This window comes from Ursus arctos, unplaced genomic scaffold (assembly GCF_023065955.2).
Source record: "Ursus arctos isolate Adak ecotype North America unplaced genomic scaffold, UrsArc2.0 scaffold_17, whole genome shotgun sequence".
NCBI lineage: Eukaryota > Metazoa > Chordata > Mammalia > Carnivora > Ursidae > Ursus > Ursus arctos.
The window spans coordinates 39,316,909-39,332,181 of record NW_026622841.1 but is presented as its reverse complement, the minus strand read 5'-3'; the positions used below and the strand labels follow the sequence as shown (position 1 = coordinate 39,332,181).

Genomic DNA, 15,273 nt, shown 5'->3' with positions numbered 1-15,273 from the left:
CAGAAAGCTCCCAGAGTAGTCCGGAGGGTTAAGCAATGGGAGTTTGGCCTGGGGTGATAGTGGTGGAGATGGAGAGCAGTAGAAAGGCCAGAGAAATGGTTAACAGTGATCAGGCTTGCTGACATATTAGGTGTGGGATATGAGGAATAGAGATATCCAAGGATACCCCTTGTTCTTTGCTATCACTGCTTTGTAAAAGACAAGTTTTTGCAATCCAGCTTTTCTTCAAGAATATATTTCACTTTATGTCCAAATAATCACCTTCTTATATTAATGGTTGCTGCACATAGTTCTTTCATCCATTTCTTTTTTTTTAAAAAAGATTTTATTTATTTGACAGAGAGAGAGACAGCCAGCGAGAGAGGGAACACAAGCAGGGGGAGTGGGAGAGGAAGAAGCAGGCTCACAGCGGAGGAGCCTGACGTGGGGCTCGATCCCATAACGCTGGGATCACGCCCTGAGCCGAAGGCAGACGCTTAACCGCTGTGCCACCCAGGCGCCCCTTTCATCCATTTCTTGGGGTGTTGCTTTATCAAGAAGCATCCTCATATTCCATTGGCCCACACTGAGCCTGATTGTGTTAGGCAACTCTTGGACAAGAGCAGATATTACCCTCTATCACGTCTAAGGACACTTTCATATACACATTGCTTATAAATTTAGAAAATGCACAAAATACAAATTTCAAACAATGCTACCCATTGTGGAAGGCTGAATAACTTTTCTTTTTTAAAAAATTTTATTTATTTATTTGAGATAAAGAGAGAGTATGCACTAGAGAAAGCACGAGCGGGGGGCGGGGAGGGAGATGGAGGAGCAGACTCCAGACTCCCCGCTAAGCAGGGAGCCTAACAGGGGGCTCGATCCCAGGACCCCAAGACCATGACCTGAGCCGAAGGCAGACGCCAACAGACTGAGCCACCCAGGTGCCCCTGAATAACTTTTCTTACTGATGATTTCTTGTGAAAATAATTATCTTAGTTTATTCCCTTAAGGTGAGTCAAAGGACCATGTACAGGAAAATTAATTAACAGTTCAAACAGTTTTGTTTTGTGGTATAATCAAAATACACCTTTAATTTTTGGTCTCCCACCATCATTTCAAAATGTATTCATTTTGAAACTGAGGTAGTTCTTGTGAACTTTTTACTTATTCTTAGATGAGTGGAACTTTAATTCACAAAGTCACAAAATGCATCGTTCCAGTTTAGAAATCAAAATATCAAGAAGAAAGTATATATACAGCAAATAGTAGAATCAACTCCTCAATATTCATTCAAAGTTAAGTCTTCTCCCCTTTCCCAGCTAAGGCCTCTATAGTTGGCAACCTCTGTGTACAGGGGATGCTGTTGGCTTTTGTGCTGACTTCCTGCATCCATCCCTCATTTTCGAGGGGATGTTTTCACCCCCATCAGGGATGAAGCAGAAGAAGGGAGGAAAGATGAGAACTTGGACTTGGTTGGGTCGCTTCAATTTCTTGCCCTAGAAGTGCTTCTCTTCTATGTGATTTCAAGGACCATACTGGGGGTCCCTACAGGCCCCTTTCACTGTGATACTCAGGACACAGGCAAAAGCCTGGCTTCACGAGTGGCCCATCCCACCCAGGCACACATTGCTGGTGTCCTTCTCTCTCTCAGGGACTTCAGCCCCACTTCCACAACAGGTGGACCACACGCTGTTCATAGGAAACATGAGGGCAATCTCTGGCAGAACGCATCTGAGCTGCTGCAGCTCAGCTGACCTGGCTGTTCAACCCAGCAGTTCCTTTTTCTCTGCCCTCCAGTATCCTGGGCTAAAGTCAGCCCCCAGGAGTGGCATTGAACACCAAAACAAAGACATCACTTGAGTAGTATAAATTACCCTTAATTATTAATTTGTCCAAAAAGTTTCTCCCTGCAGCTAGTAATCCAGAGTGATTAATATTTTGATATAAATGAGGATATATGCACCTAAATTAAATTAATTTAGAATTCTCTCCCTTTCTCTCCCTGCCCGCCCCTCCACTTTTTCTGGATCAGAGTTAGACTACATAGTTCAGGCTCACAGAGAGGACAGGTAGGATCTTGTCTTTAGCCTAAGGGCAACCACATTCCTTGTTTTGTCAGCACTGCTGTTGAAAGCAGGAACCCCCCATGAAAGAACACACTCTCAGCTCTTAAAAACATCAAAACGAGCAATGGAGTGCTCTTTTAGTTGTTGCTTTCTTAAATTTAAATGATTTGGGTTTATTTTTTTCCTCTTTGTGATTTCTAAAATATATATAAATATTTTTATCAAGAAGGACAATGGCGATATGTAGCCAATAGAAATTTATAAAGCTCACTTACCACGGGCCATTTATAGACAGAGAAGTGAGAATGCTAACCCCCCATCCCATGGGGGGATGTTCATTACTTCACAACTGTCCATTCTCCAGAGCTTGTCTATGTTGTTCATTACATTTTCAGGGGATGGTCCATTTTTTACAGTATTTAATTCTTGTCATATTGCTTTAAGAAGTCAGTAGAATTCTAGTGTATAGTATTCACAGATAATGTACAAAACTATTTCCCTCCTTTCCCCAGATGTATGAATTATGAATCTCTCCAAATACAGAGAGGAGGGGCACAAGGCAGATTACCTGCCATGGATAGAACTCCAAAGAGACTGTGAACTGACATTGACCCTAGAGTATACTTTTCACCTTTTAACCATGTTAGTAACTGTGCTTATTTGGATTTGCTCACTCAGGTGTGAGGGAACATCCCACACATCTTCACAGCTTGCAGTTCAGACTCTGAGCTTCCCCCAAGGAGAAGAAAATAATTTATTTCATTAGTCATCCTGAGTCTACTGCACAAATGACTATTCTTTAATTGTGTGAAGCCCCCAAAACAATTATTTTTATTAAACATTTTAAGAGAAATCTCACCATTGATTTCATTCATCCATCCATCCATCCATCCATCCATCCATCCATCCATCCATCCTTTCTGGAATACTCATACCAATACACATTTGGTGAGAGGTTGAAGATAAAATGGCCAACAAGACATCTCTGCTTCCATGGAGCTTACCACACATGGGTTCCTCATCCCACAGTTTTGTTTGATTGTTTTTTGTTTTTTTGACCACCTACCACATTCTAGACAATGTTTTAAGTGCTGGGATACAGCAGAGAACCAGATAGAAAATAAACAATTTCAAAAATAGCAAAATTTCAGGAATCGATATGTCCAATGAAGAAAATAAAAAAGGAAGTTAATATAAAGTGATGGCAAGTGCTATTTTTTGTAGACTGATCAGAGAAGTGATGTTTGAGCAAAAACCTGCATGATTAGAACAATGAGCCAATCAAACGTCTACTCCAAATATTGACTGTAGACCTTGTTTTTCTCTCCATCTGCATCTATCTCCAATCCTTGAGTCCTTTGACCTTGAGGCATCAATCCATCTACTTCTGGTTTCAACTCACGAAGTTCTACTGATTCATCTCTGTTTTAAAGCATAGTTGAAATTATCTGCTGACTCTCTATCTTTATCCTGCACATTAATAGTTGTTTTAATTCCACTGGGTTTATAAAACAGTTGTTTTAATCATCTGGATTTGATTTTTGGTATATTCAACCTACAGTATCTAACTAGAAACGCTTATGAATCATTTTTCCCCCCAATCCAATTACTTTTCACAAAGAATGTGTTATAAATAGAATTTTCTTCATCTCATCTCATCATTGTGCAAAGGTAAGTGAAAGTTATGAAAAGAAAAATGCTAATATTAGAGATAAGAAGCCTAGGTTTTATAAACTTAATACATTAGATATAAAGATGGAAATCACTAGGCCTTCTAGAAGCCATAGCTCTTTAATTTCAATCTGATACTTATTGGATTTAAGCCGGTTGAATACATGAACAGGTATAAGGCATAAGAATAAACTTAAAGGTCATGTTTTAGATGCCAAAAAGATATTACTGAAAATGGTGTTTCTTGGGTAAAACGTAATTAAGGAATTTACAATGGAAATCTTTTTTTTTTTTAAAGATTTTATTTATTTGACAGAGATAGAGACAGCCAGCGAGAGAGGGAACACAAGCAGGGGGAGTGGGAGAGGAAGAAGCAGGCTCCTAGCAGAGGAGCCTGATGTGGGGCTCGATCCCAGAACGCTGGGATCACGCCCTGAGCCGAAGGCAGACGCTTAACCGCTGTGCCACCCAGGCGCCCCTACAATGGAAGTCTTCTTATAATAATAAGTCTATCACTAGTCTTTAGGGAATTTGAATTCCAGAAATTTCCAGTAACATAGGCACAAAAGTATAGAAGTCTCCAAACAATTTTTAGGCCACCCTCTTTGATTTAAGAGCCATAAAGAAATCAATAGCTATTCAATTAAAAAGGCTATAAATTCCTTAGTAACTCCAGAGTTCTCTGATATTTTCTGGAATTCTCTTGGCCTGTACTATGACTCCTTTTTATCAAGACTTTTTTTATTAAAAAAAAATTATTATTCATGTCAGACCTCCCTGAAAGCACAAATCAATCCTCTATCTCTTGTCCTTTTTGAAAAACAATCAGATGTGCTTGAACAGATAGAAAAATTTGAGGAAACAAGAAATCAATGTGGCATTATAATAAGAGTTAAATATCAGAGATTGAACATAGTAATTCTCCTTGCCAAAATCCCACTAAAAAACAAAATTTATATAACAGTGATCTTGGAAGCCAGAAGAAAATGGAGCAATTTATTTAAAATTCTAAGGGAAATTAATTTCTAACTTAGAATTATATGTCTAGTCATATAATCAATTATGTGTGAGAGTAAAATAAATGTATTTTCACATATATCAAGTCTCTGAACAGTTACTTCCAATGCACTCTTTCTCAGAAGTTGCTCTCTCAAAACAAGAGAATAAATCAAGAAAGCAGAAATCATGGAACATGAAAAAAGAGATTCAAAAAAGAGAAAAGGAGCAGAAAATTTGAAGAATGAGAGGGGAGGAGAGCCCTAAAACTAATCTAATAAGGAGAACAGGCAGATCAAATCAGAGCTAAGAGAGAAAACACTCCAGGAGGGAAGCTGAAAGACAAAGTCAAACAAAATAACAAATGAGCACATTAAAACCTGAGTGAATGATTATCAAAGTTTTCAAAGTTCTGAGAAATTGTTGGGAATGACTAAATGATACAAGACAATTGTTGACTATCTCCAAGGGAAATGGAAAATTACGTTTTCATGTAACTTGAAATAGACATGAAATTTGAAAATATCATTTCACATGTAATTTGAAAATGAAAAAAAGAAATATGATCAGAGAGTGCTATGCAGTTCAGCCGTGAATAATACATGCATCGTCAGGACAAAGTAAGCACTGTTTTCATCTTACCAAAATTTATGCGATAGCTGAATTGAGAGGATGAGTTGAGAGAGAAATGTGTGAAAATGTGTGAAACAAGTTTTTTCCATTTGACACTTTAAAGAGAGGTAAATGGTAGATTCATCTTCCACAGAAGGAACTTAATAGATCATATCTCCATGTTTAAACTGAAGAGTACATTATAAAATTTGGAAGAAATCTCAGAAGAAACAGAATTGAAATTGGGTTGCCCTGGTAGGTAGGAACCAAGGATGAGTTCACATTGGGCATGAGATTGCTAACTTGTCTCATATACACTTTCTCATTTTATTTTACATTTTAAATTTTTAAAATATTTTTTAAATATTTTAAAGCATATTGCTGATATTTTTTTTTAATAGGTAGGGACCAGCAGTTGAGACACCTAGATGTAAATCTTTGCCCTGATCTATTATTCAGAAGCACAAACAGGTTCACTGAGTCCCCTAAACTGTGCTCCCAAAATTCCAGGGCAGTTTTTCGAACAAAAATAAAGTATATCCAAATACTCCCTCTGGATACACCTTGGCACTTCAACATATCTTGAACATATTTTCTGAACCCAGAAGCCCCAAATTCTTGACAAGTCACAACATGACCACATCCTCTCCCCATTCTAAGGACTTTAAAGATTTGTGCTCAACCAGACTCCCACCTGCTAGCCCCTTCTTAAATGGATTCTGCAAGCTAAGGAATAGTAGGGCCCAAAGTGCCCCATAATCTTAAAGAAATTTCCAAGATAAGAAGGGGCATTTCCAAGGCATCTATGGCTCTCCTAGGATTTTAGAGACTCAAGTCTCAAGTTTTAATATAAATGTCCTTGTGAAAATTCTGAATGACCAATAGAAGAGATGGCTGTACATGCCCAAAGCCAGGAGAATGAGAGGCCACGCGCCCTTACGGCATGGTGTGTCTATTGCGCTAAGGACAGAAGAGTGTGATTTCTTCTTAATTCAAATGTACATCTGTGTATCTAACAAATGTTTTTACAAAAAATTCAAAACCTTTTTTTTCACATTTTAAAAGACTGAATATGTTTGTCTATTTAATTATTTTTAAAGCTAAAACTTTTGAAAATTTGTATATAAATTAAATGCAAATAGAAGATTGTTTACAGCAAATGGTGCCTGGCATTGTGTTTTAGCACATCTCTGTTTTTCTGTGTCTCAACCCAGTTGCTATTTACAAAGCAAATTGCACCTCCTTAACATTTCTCACTCTGAAAACCAGATCCACATTCTTCTCTTATCAGGGGCTGGTCCCCTGCACTCAACTTAATGTTCAACTAAAGTAACTCAGACTCATTTTACTTATTTAATATGCTTTGCTTCTCTGAGAAAAGAATTTGTACATTGAGCTGTGCTGAATACGCATTTTATTTAGCTGTGTATAGATGTTTTATATTTATAAACACACATAATTACAGTCTCCGGCCTATTTGAGCTACATACAAATGGACTCTAAGATTGAAAGTCACATGCTCACTGAGCCAGCCAGGTACCTCCTAAAAATCATTGTGTCATATATGCCTTTTGAATAACTTTATAGTTGATTGATTAAGAAATTATTTCTAGAATGGAAGTATTCTTGAGCAAATATAGGTCCAGAGACACACATAAGCATAACTCCAAAACAAACATAAATAATGAGGTGAAAAAAAGACCTACAATATCCCTAAGACCTAGTAAGCAATCAAAAAAAATTTTTAAAGAAACTACTAGACAATACATAGGAGAAAACCATTAGCTCTGATATTCATTATTTGTCCTTCTCTTGATGAACTACTTTATATAAATCCTTATTTCTCTGTGAATATAGTTTTTTGAAGATTTTATTTATTAATTTATTTAGAGCACAAGTTGGGGAAGGGGCAGAAAGAAAGGGAGAGAGCATCCCAAGCCAACTCCATGCACTGAGCAGGGAGCCCTACATGGGCCTGGATCTCATGACCCTGAGATCATAACCTGAGCTGAAATCAAGAGTCAGACATTTAACTGACCGAGCCACCCAGGCACCCCTGTGGATACAAGTTTTAAAAATCTTGTTACAAAGTATTTTATAAAATATGATCAACTGGAAATGGGACTTTGTGCTTCTATTCTTTATATATATATATATAATATATATATATATATATATATATAAAATTTATGAGTAAAGAATTAAATGAAAACATTTAGGGGCACCTGACTGGCTCAGTCAGAAAAGCATGTGATTCTTGATCTTGGGGTCATGAGTTCGAGCCCCATGTTGGTTGTGAAGATTGCTTAAATAAATAAAAAAACTTTAAAAAAATTTAAAAAAATAAATGGAAACATTTAAATTGTGTAAACAAAAAACTGAACTTCCTTTGCATATTCAGCATGCATGTGCGCATGCCCGTAATGCAAATGTTCTACGTCTTTAGGAAGCATTAACACTTATAATGAATAGCTGGCCAAATAAAACAAGGGCAACCCTCAAACAGATGTAATCAATTAAGTAAAGTTTAAGGGCTGGTTGTTGACTATGCACCAAACAAGATCACCAGACAATTTGCTCATCTACACCTAACTGAATGAATGTAGAAGATAATTATAGACATGTTTGAGATTTCCATATTCTAGACACTGTGCTAAAGACTTCACATTCCTTATCTCATTAAACTCCACAAAAACTGAATTAGGTCATATTTCCCCCATTTTATAGATGAGAAATCAACGTTTAGAGAGTTTAGGTAACTTCCCCAAGATTACACAATAAGTAAGTGAAGAAACCAAGATTCAAACCCAGAGCTCAGGTCCATGCCCTGACACCCCTCTGCCTCTTCCTATATATAAGCCAATATTCTCTACTTCCTTTTTGATCATCCCCTAAGTGCAGGGATAACTTGTTATACATAAGAAAATTTCTTAAGTGTCTTAATTGCAATGAAATAAATACTCAAACCATGTAAAAGCAATGTGATGTAGATATTAAATTCTCTAAAACAACATATATGTCCATGTGTACATAATGTGTGTGTACGTGAGTGTATATGTGTGTAGCTGTGCGTATTATGTTTCTATGGGTGCCATGGTCCAGATAGACACTTAAAAGAGAGGTGAAGTGGAAAACAATGACTAACTTTATGTAATTATTGCATAATTTCAGTGAGTACAGTAAACATTTATTCTTTCTTATTTTTTAAAGATTTGTAAAACCTATTATTTATTTGAGAGAGAAAGAGAGAGAGCTTGCATGAGTGGGGGGAGGGGCAGAGCAGGCAGCCTGAAGACACTGGACTCCATCCCTGGGCCCTGAGATCATGACCTGAGCTGACAGCAGATGCTTAACCGACTGAGCCACACAGACGCCCCGCCATTTGTTCTTCTTGTTTAAAAAAAAAGAAATCTAATAAGTTAATATGCCTTACACAGGCCTGTATGTTTTGGAAGAACGTTATTTCCCTAGAAACATAAATTTAATGTTCCTACACATAGAAAGATGTTTAGAGAAATGCTTTTTAATTATTATTCATCTGTGAATTTAGTCTTCGAGACATGATGACAATTGAGGATATTTGAGGAGTTTATTGTCAATTGCAAAATTCTATACCTAAATCCTTAGCTTTAGGTAGATTCACATTTGTGATGAACTATGACCTGGGACGAACTTCAAAACAACTAGTAATATTTCAACCCAATATTGAGTGAAAGATGATTTTTTAAATAAAAGCATAATTTTCTTTAGCATATCTTACAGTTAACGAAGCATGACTGTATTCATAGTCACATAATTAAAAGGCCTAAGAAATTATAAGTAAATTGCTCTATTACTTAATTTCTTTTAAGAAGGAATGATATTTAGTTTTTATCCAACCACTTAGAGTGATGTATGTATTTCACTAAGTCAAGGATAACATTTTAAAGTATATAAAATTCACATGTCTTAATTAATAAAAATGATGTTCTTTTTCCGAATGGAATAACATAGCCCATCGTAAATGTTTTCTAAAATAGAATTTTTAAAATATCAAGAGTACCATTCAACTCTCTGTTTTCAGGTGAAAGATCACAATTTGAGTACAGGGAATTTGAATGTCCCTTAAACGGAAAGAATTCTCCAATATAACAGATACAAATTATCATAAGGTGAAGTTTCCTGAAGGTGGCAGCATCCTAAGCAAATGTGTCCTCAACCTTTGCAGCCAGCTGTACTTATTCACGAACTATTACATTTGCTGGTTAAAATGGCTAGTAACGTTATAAACCATTATTAATTAGGAAAACAACATCGTTATCATCATAATGATGTGATCTCTATAGGATTCCTATTTAAAGTATAGCCTATGCTTTCAAATATATTTTATACTAGATACAAAAATTTTTGTGAAGACCTTTTATCTTTATTAAGATTTCTGTTTCCTGATTCATTATATGAATTTTCTTACTAATACATGTCAGCAAAGTGATGAAGTGACAGAGACACATTTCAAAATTCCAATTTTCAACTTCGAGTCATGTTCTTATCAGAGGAAAATATTTTTAATGCCAGTCTTTGCTTTTACATTTCTTAAAATAGGAGCAAAATAATCATAATCAATATTATGACTATGATTCTTGAAACAACATGGCCCCATAAATCAGGAGGGAAATTCTAACTTAAACATTGGGTTTTAAAGTACTTGTTCAATTCAATTCAGTTTTAAATGAGAACCCATAAAGGTTTTTTTGCCTGCCAATAAAATATTATTTGATGACATACTTTTGAAGCTATAATGCGCTGTCTATACAGATGGTTATGGCTGTTACCATTATTATTAAAAAGCAAGTTTCCTGACCTATACTTTGTGATTAGGGACTCTTGTAGGAAGAAATACTTCATTATCATGGCCAATCATGCCATCCCTGATTAAATACCCCATCAAAGATCAAAGTCTCCTCAAAGGAAATGCTAGCCTGTAGGAACAATCGAAACATATAGTTCATTAAAAAGAATCACATAATTTCCAGATCTTTCGATTTATTCCTGGTCCGGTGTACCTAAATTCTTTCACACTCGTACAAGTCCCGAGGAGGGAAGAAGCATTTTCTCAGTAATAACAGCCACTAACCTTTTGCTGTATCATTCATCAACAGAGCTCCTCTAGATGTGGGTATTTTTCTTTTAAAATGAAATGCGTTTCTCCATTCCTAAACTTACTGGTTGATTTCCAGTCACTCGTTTGTTATTTGTTTCTAAATATGTGGATAAATGTCTAAAGTCTACAGTGTTTGTCAGTAACCTCCTATCTAAACTTTAACGCCCACTTATCATTTTTACTAAATTAGATTGCCATGTAATCAAATGTCATTGTAGAAAACCAAGGAGGCCTTTGGTGTCACAGACACAAAGACACGGTGTTTCTTTGCAGATGGTAACTTGCAAGCCAGCTAAACCCATATATGATGGCGTGATTTAGCAAAGAGAAAGTCCCTGGAAGTCCCATGCAATGTCAGCAACTTACTTTCTTTAGACTTTCCCCAACCAGAGTTTCCCCCTCTATCCCTATTGCATTTTTACATCTTCCTTCATTCTGTTTCTTTCCTTTACTCTTCTGCACCTGATTGTTCTTGCTTCCACTTAATAATATTGTCTTTCTTCACCTTTGTTCCTTCCCTCTTCAGTTTCTGAATCTTTGAGCCCAGTGGATATGAGGGATTTTCCTGGGGTGTTTTATAAAGACTGAAGAAAAGCACCAGGACTGGACTTGAAGTCACAGAAGCAACAACAGCAATACCCTGGGTGGTGATGGGCAATGGCTGGAGTGATGATTTATCTGCATGTTACTGAGTATGGGGGGAAAGAGAAAATAGAGACAAGGAAAGGTCTTTGCAGTCTACTGATAATTGAAAACCAAAAATTTCCAACATATTCAACCCATACAGCTGATTTTTTGTATATTCGGGACCAGCAAGTTAAAAATTCTTGGAAGATTTGGTCTGAATTCCTCAGCTAGTATTATGGACTAGCTATTAGAACTAGCCAGCACATTACAGGTACAGACGAAGACGTATAGAGAGAAAAACTGGGCTCCTTTATTTTACGCTTTGCTAAGTCAGGCTTGAAAAAGAGAAAATTTATGAAAAAGAATGGGAAAGCTATTTTAACTGAAATTGGATCACTTAAGCATGAGTGATATAACAGAAGATAGAACTATAAAAAAGGGAAAATGACGTGATTGTAGCATGGGGAACTTGAGTGAAATAAGAAAGAAACAAAAGTTGAGATATAAGAAATAATGGAAGTGTTCATATAAGCAATTAACGACTGCCTTGGCAGACCGAGGACACGGGCAAGAAAAAAATAATAACCGGGGTCATAATGTTTGGGGATGACAGAGAGAAAGAGACATGAGTAGAGGCCAGAAAAAAATCTTAGTGATCAAAATTGTAAGGAGAAAATAAATTTGGAAAGTAACATGGAGGAAGCAGCAGTAAGATTTTGCCAAGAATTTTTCAAAAAAGGGGGGCTGGTCACATTATCTGCCAAGTGAAGATTTGGACATTTGGGAAGGACAAAAGAAATTCAGTAACTGTTGTGTGAGGAGTCAGTTTTGCCATGAACCAAGTAGAGTGAAAAACACTGGTTCTAGCCAACAAGCTGATTTCACACCAAGCATAAAAGGGCAACACGTACATAATTTAATTATCATTGAAAGCAGAGATGACACTAATTGTATTTTAAACTCTCCCTAATCTCATGGAATGTGAGCATAAGTGAATTGTGGACAGCATCAAGCTCATTTCTGGAGCTCAACTGAAGTCACACAGTAAAAAAAAACAAAGTTAGCAGGAAGGAATGTGGTTCTTATCCCATACCAACTACCTAGAAATTTTAGGTTCTCTGCATCTGAGACAAATTTATTTCCTGATCTCTCCTGCTAAGTCCAGGTATATACACAGTTCGCTGCCAAAGTGAAAAGAAGAGGCAGGGCAGAGTCACCCTCAGCGTACTCCCCTCCTCCTTTGCCCTTGGGTACAACAGGCTAGTCACACCGAAGGTGCAGCGCCCAGAGCATCCACCCACTGTCAAACGTCCCATTAGAAACTGACTCTCCTCTCTGGACTTCCGGTACAAGGAAATGTAAACTCTTAGTTTCTACGATTGGTGAGTAATAGTTGACGTTAATTATTACTTACGCAGCCCACGATGCTGGACCTCGGGTTTGCTGTGGTGTCAGAGGAATTCCATTTACATAAAGGCCCCCAGGTTTTTAGATAAGGTGGATAAACAGTGGAGCTTATTGCCAGGTTTTCCTGTGGCTGAGTCAGAAGTCCAGGGACAGGGCTTTTTTTTCTTTTCTTTTCTTTTCTTTTCTTTTTTTTTTTTTTCCTTCAAACTTTAGGAAAGCAGCCTTAGAGTTATCCTTCTGGACAGAGAAGAGTAAATGTAGATGCCTGTGGACGCACAAAAGCGGTTTTGAGTTTAGGAGAAGGACTTTACAGTGTATTTTGCTCACCTGCTTCCATTAGGCAGTTCGAAAGAGATTCAAAAAGTTCTTCATAAAAGCAAATCTATGAGGAGCTCTGCTCAGACTCATAGGGAAAGTTTAATTACTTTTTAAATTAACATATAATATATATATGGGGTAGCTATGTGCCTATGAAAAGTACACAGGCATATGGCTCAATGAATTTTTATCAGGTAACTATAGCCTGTGTAACTAGTCCTCTGATCATGATCTAGAACGTGAAGGTCCTCTATCACTAACTTCAAATGTAACTAGTAGCTTGAATTTTTTTTTAAGATTTTATTTATTTATTTGACAGAGAGAGAGAGAGAGTGAGAGAGCGCACAAGCAAGAGGGGGTGGAAGGCAGAGGGAGAGGGAGAAGCAGGCTTCACCCTGAGCTGGGAGCTTGATCCCAGGACCCTGGGATCGTGACCTGAGCTGAAGGCCGAGGCTTAACTAACTGAGCCACCCAGGTGCCCCTACTAACTTGAATTCTAACTGCATAGTTTTGTTTCCTTTTTGTTTTTCAGCTTTTGTCTATTTAAAAAAATGAAATAATGCTGTATGTTCTTTTTCTGCATCTGGCTTCTTCCACCCAATACTATGTTTGTATGATTCATTCACGTGTTTGGGGGTAGGTGTTCTCATTGCTGTACAGTATTTCACTATATGAATACACTGTAATATATTATCCTTTCTATTATTGATGGACATTTGAGCCATTTCTAGTTTGGAGATATTATGCATAGTAGATCCCCCACAAACATTCCCATATGTCTTTCAGTGTCTATATTCATTCATCTATGACTGATATCTATCTATCTATCTATCTATCTATCTATCTATCTATCTATCTATCTATCATCTATCTATCTATCTATCTATATCTCAAATCTATCTATCTATATCTATATCTATATCTATATCTATCTATCATCTATCTATCTATATCTCAAATCTATCTATCTATATCTATATCTATCTATCTATCTATCTATCTATCTATCTATATCTATATATATATCTCAAAGAGGTGGAATTAGTAAACCATAGGGTAGGTACATGTTCCTTTGTTTTAGTAGATAGCACCAAACAATTTTCCAAAGTGTTTCTACCATTTTACATTCCAGTCGTAATGTGTAAGAGTTCCAATTGCTCTACATTTTTGACAAGCCTCAATATTTTCAGTCTTTTTATTTTACCCTTTCTGGGGGGTGACCATGGGGTTTAGAGCTGTACTCTAATGCTGTTTGAGGAGTCTTGGACCCAGATCTTAATAATTCTAGTTGTAAATGTGGTGTTTGGGTCCCATATCCCACCTTGGTATATAGCATCTTTTTGGTAATTGAAACTCAATAGATTTTTTAGAAATTGACCCAGCAAGCCAACTTTACCCATCAACAAAGTCTCTGAAAAACACTCAAAGGGTCAATTCTTCAATTCAACCACACTGAATAAACCTGCACTTTCAAGGATACATGTTTTTTCAAGTAATTTCATTTTTCTACCTAATCATTTTACTTTTAATCAGTCTAATTATCTGCTGTTTTAGAAATTTATCCAGAATGCTTTGGTGATTTCCAAAGCTGAAAAAGGACCCATTAAAAAACTTGTTCTAGATTAAAATATTATTCATTAAATTATTACAACCTGATGTTTACTGTGATAATTATCAGTGATGCAAAAATTAATAAAAGAGAGTTCTTCTTTTCAGCAATCTGCAAGCTAAAGAGAAAGATAGTAATAGCTAACATTCTTTGAGCACATGCACTTTTAACATAATATCTCATTTAATCCTTACCACAAACATTGGAGTAGGTTCTCCTACTGTTATAGAGGAGGAAACTGAGGCACAGCAATGGAAGAAACTTCTCGAGGTAGCCCTGATGTAGAAATGGGATCAAACCCAGGAAGTCTGATTCCAGAGTACACTTTCAACCATTACACCATCCTCTGACTGTAACAAAAGACAGAATAGGATGTGTTCTTAAAAATAGGGCTAACAACAAAGTTATCTGAGAGTTGGTACAAGTGGGAGAGATAAATTCTGTCTATGGAAGTGGGGAACGTTATGAAAATGGCATTGAATGAGCTGGCTTTTTAAGATAAGGTAGTACTTTAAAGGGGAAAAAATGAGAAGAAATGGAACTTTATGTAGCGAAAATACCACAGATTCTAAATTCCTTGGGGGAAAGCAATGTGTTTTCTTACTGTAACCTAAGAAACTAGAAAAAGGTCTGTAAACCAGCCAATGTTGAATGAATGCAGGAATTTAGGGCATGCCAGGTACTGCACGCATCCTGTAGCCCTGTTCAAGTGCCGGATGGATGACAAAGTGAATGAATACATAAACGGGTGAAGAGCACGTGTTCAGAAAAGCAGTACTTTGGGGTCAGCGTACCTAAAGTATAGCAGCTCAGCCTAAGATTTAAAGTTTATCATTCCAGGG

At 36.8% G+C, this 15,273-nt stretch overlaps 1 protein-coding gene and 1 long non-coding RNA gene across 2 annotated transcripts in view; one reads left to right on the top strand and one right to left on the bottom strand.

Annotated features, from left to right (window-relative positions):
- Window positions 1-10,100: 10,100 nt before the first annotated feature.
- LOC130543932 (uncharacterized) overlaps window positions 10,101-15,273 on the bottom strand; it is a 200,058-nt gene continuing 194,885 nt past the window's right edge. Inside the window, exons 4-6 of the long non-coding RNA XR_008959710.1 lie at window positions 14,626-14,781; window positions 12,512-12,769; window positions 10,101-11,158 (exon numbers count right to left, since the gene is read on the bottom strand). This is a non-coding gene — a long non-coding RNA (uncharacterized LOC130543932). The remainder of the gene's footprint in view (window positions 11,159-12,511; window positions 12,770-14,625; window positions 14,782-15,273) is intronic.
- Window positions 12,359-15,273, top strand: part of DSG1 (desmoglein 1) — a 72,806-nt gene continuing 69,891 nt past the window's right edge. Inside the window, exon 1 of the mRNA XM_026496146.4 lies at window positions 12,359-12,479. The gene's annotated coding sequence lies outside the window, so the exon portion shown is untranslated. The remainder of the gene's footprint in view (window positions 12,480-15,273) is intronic.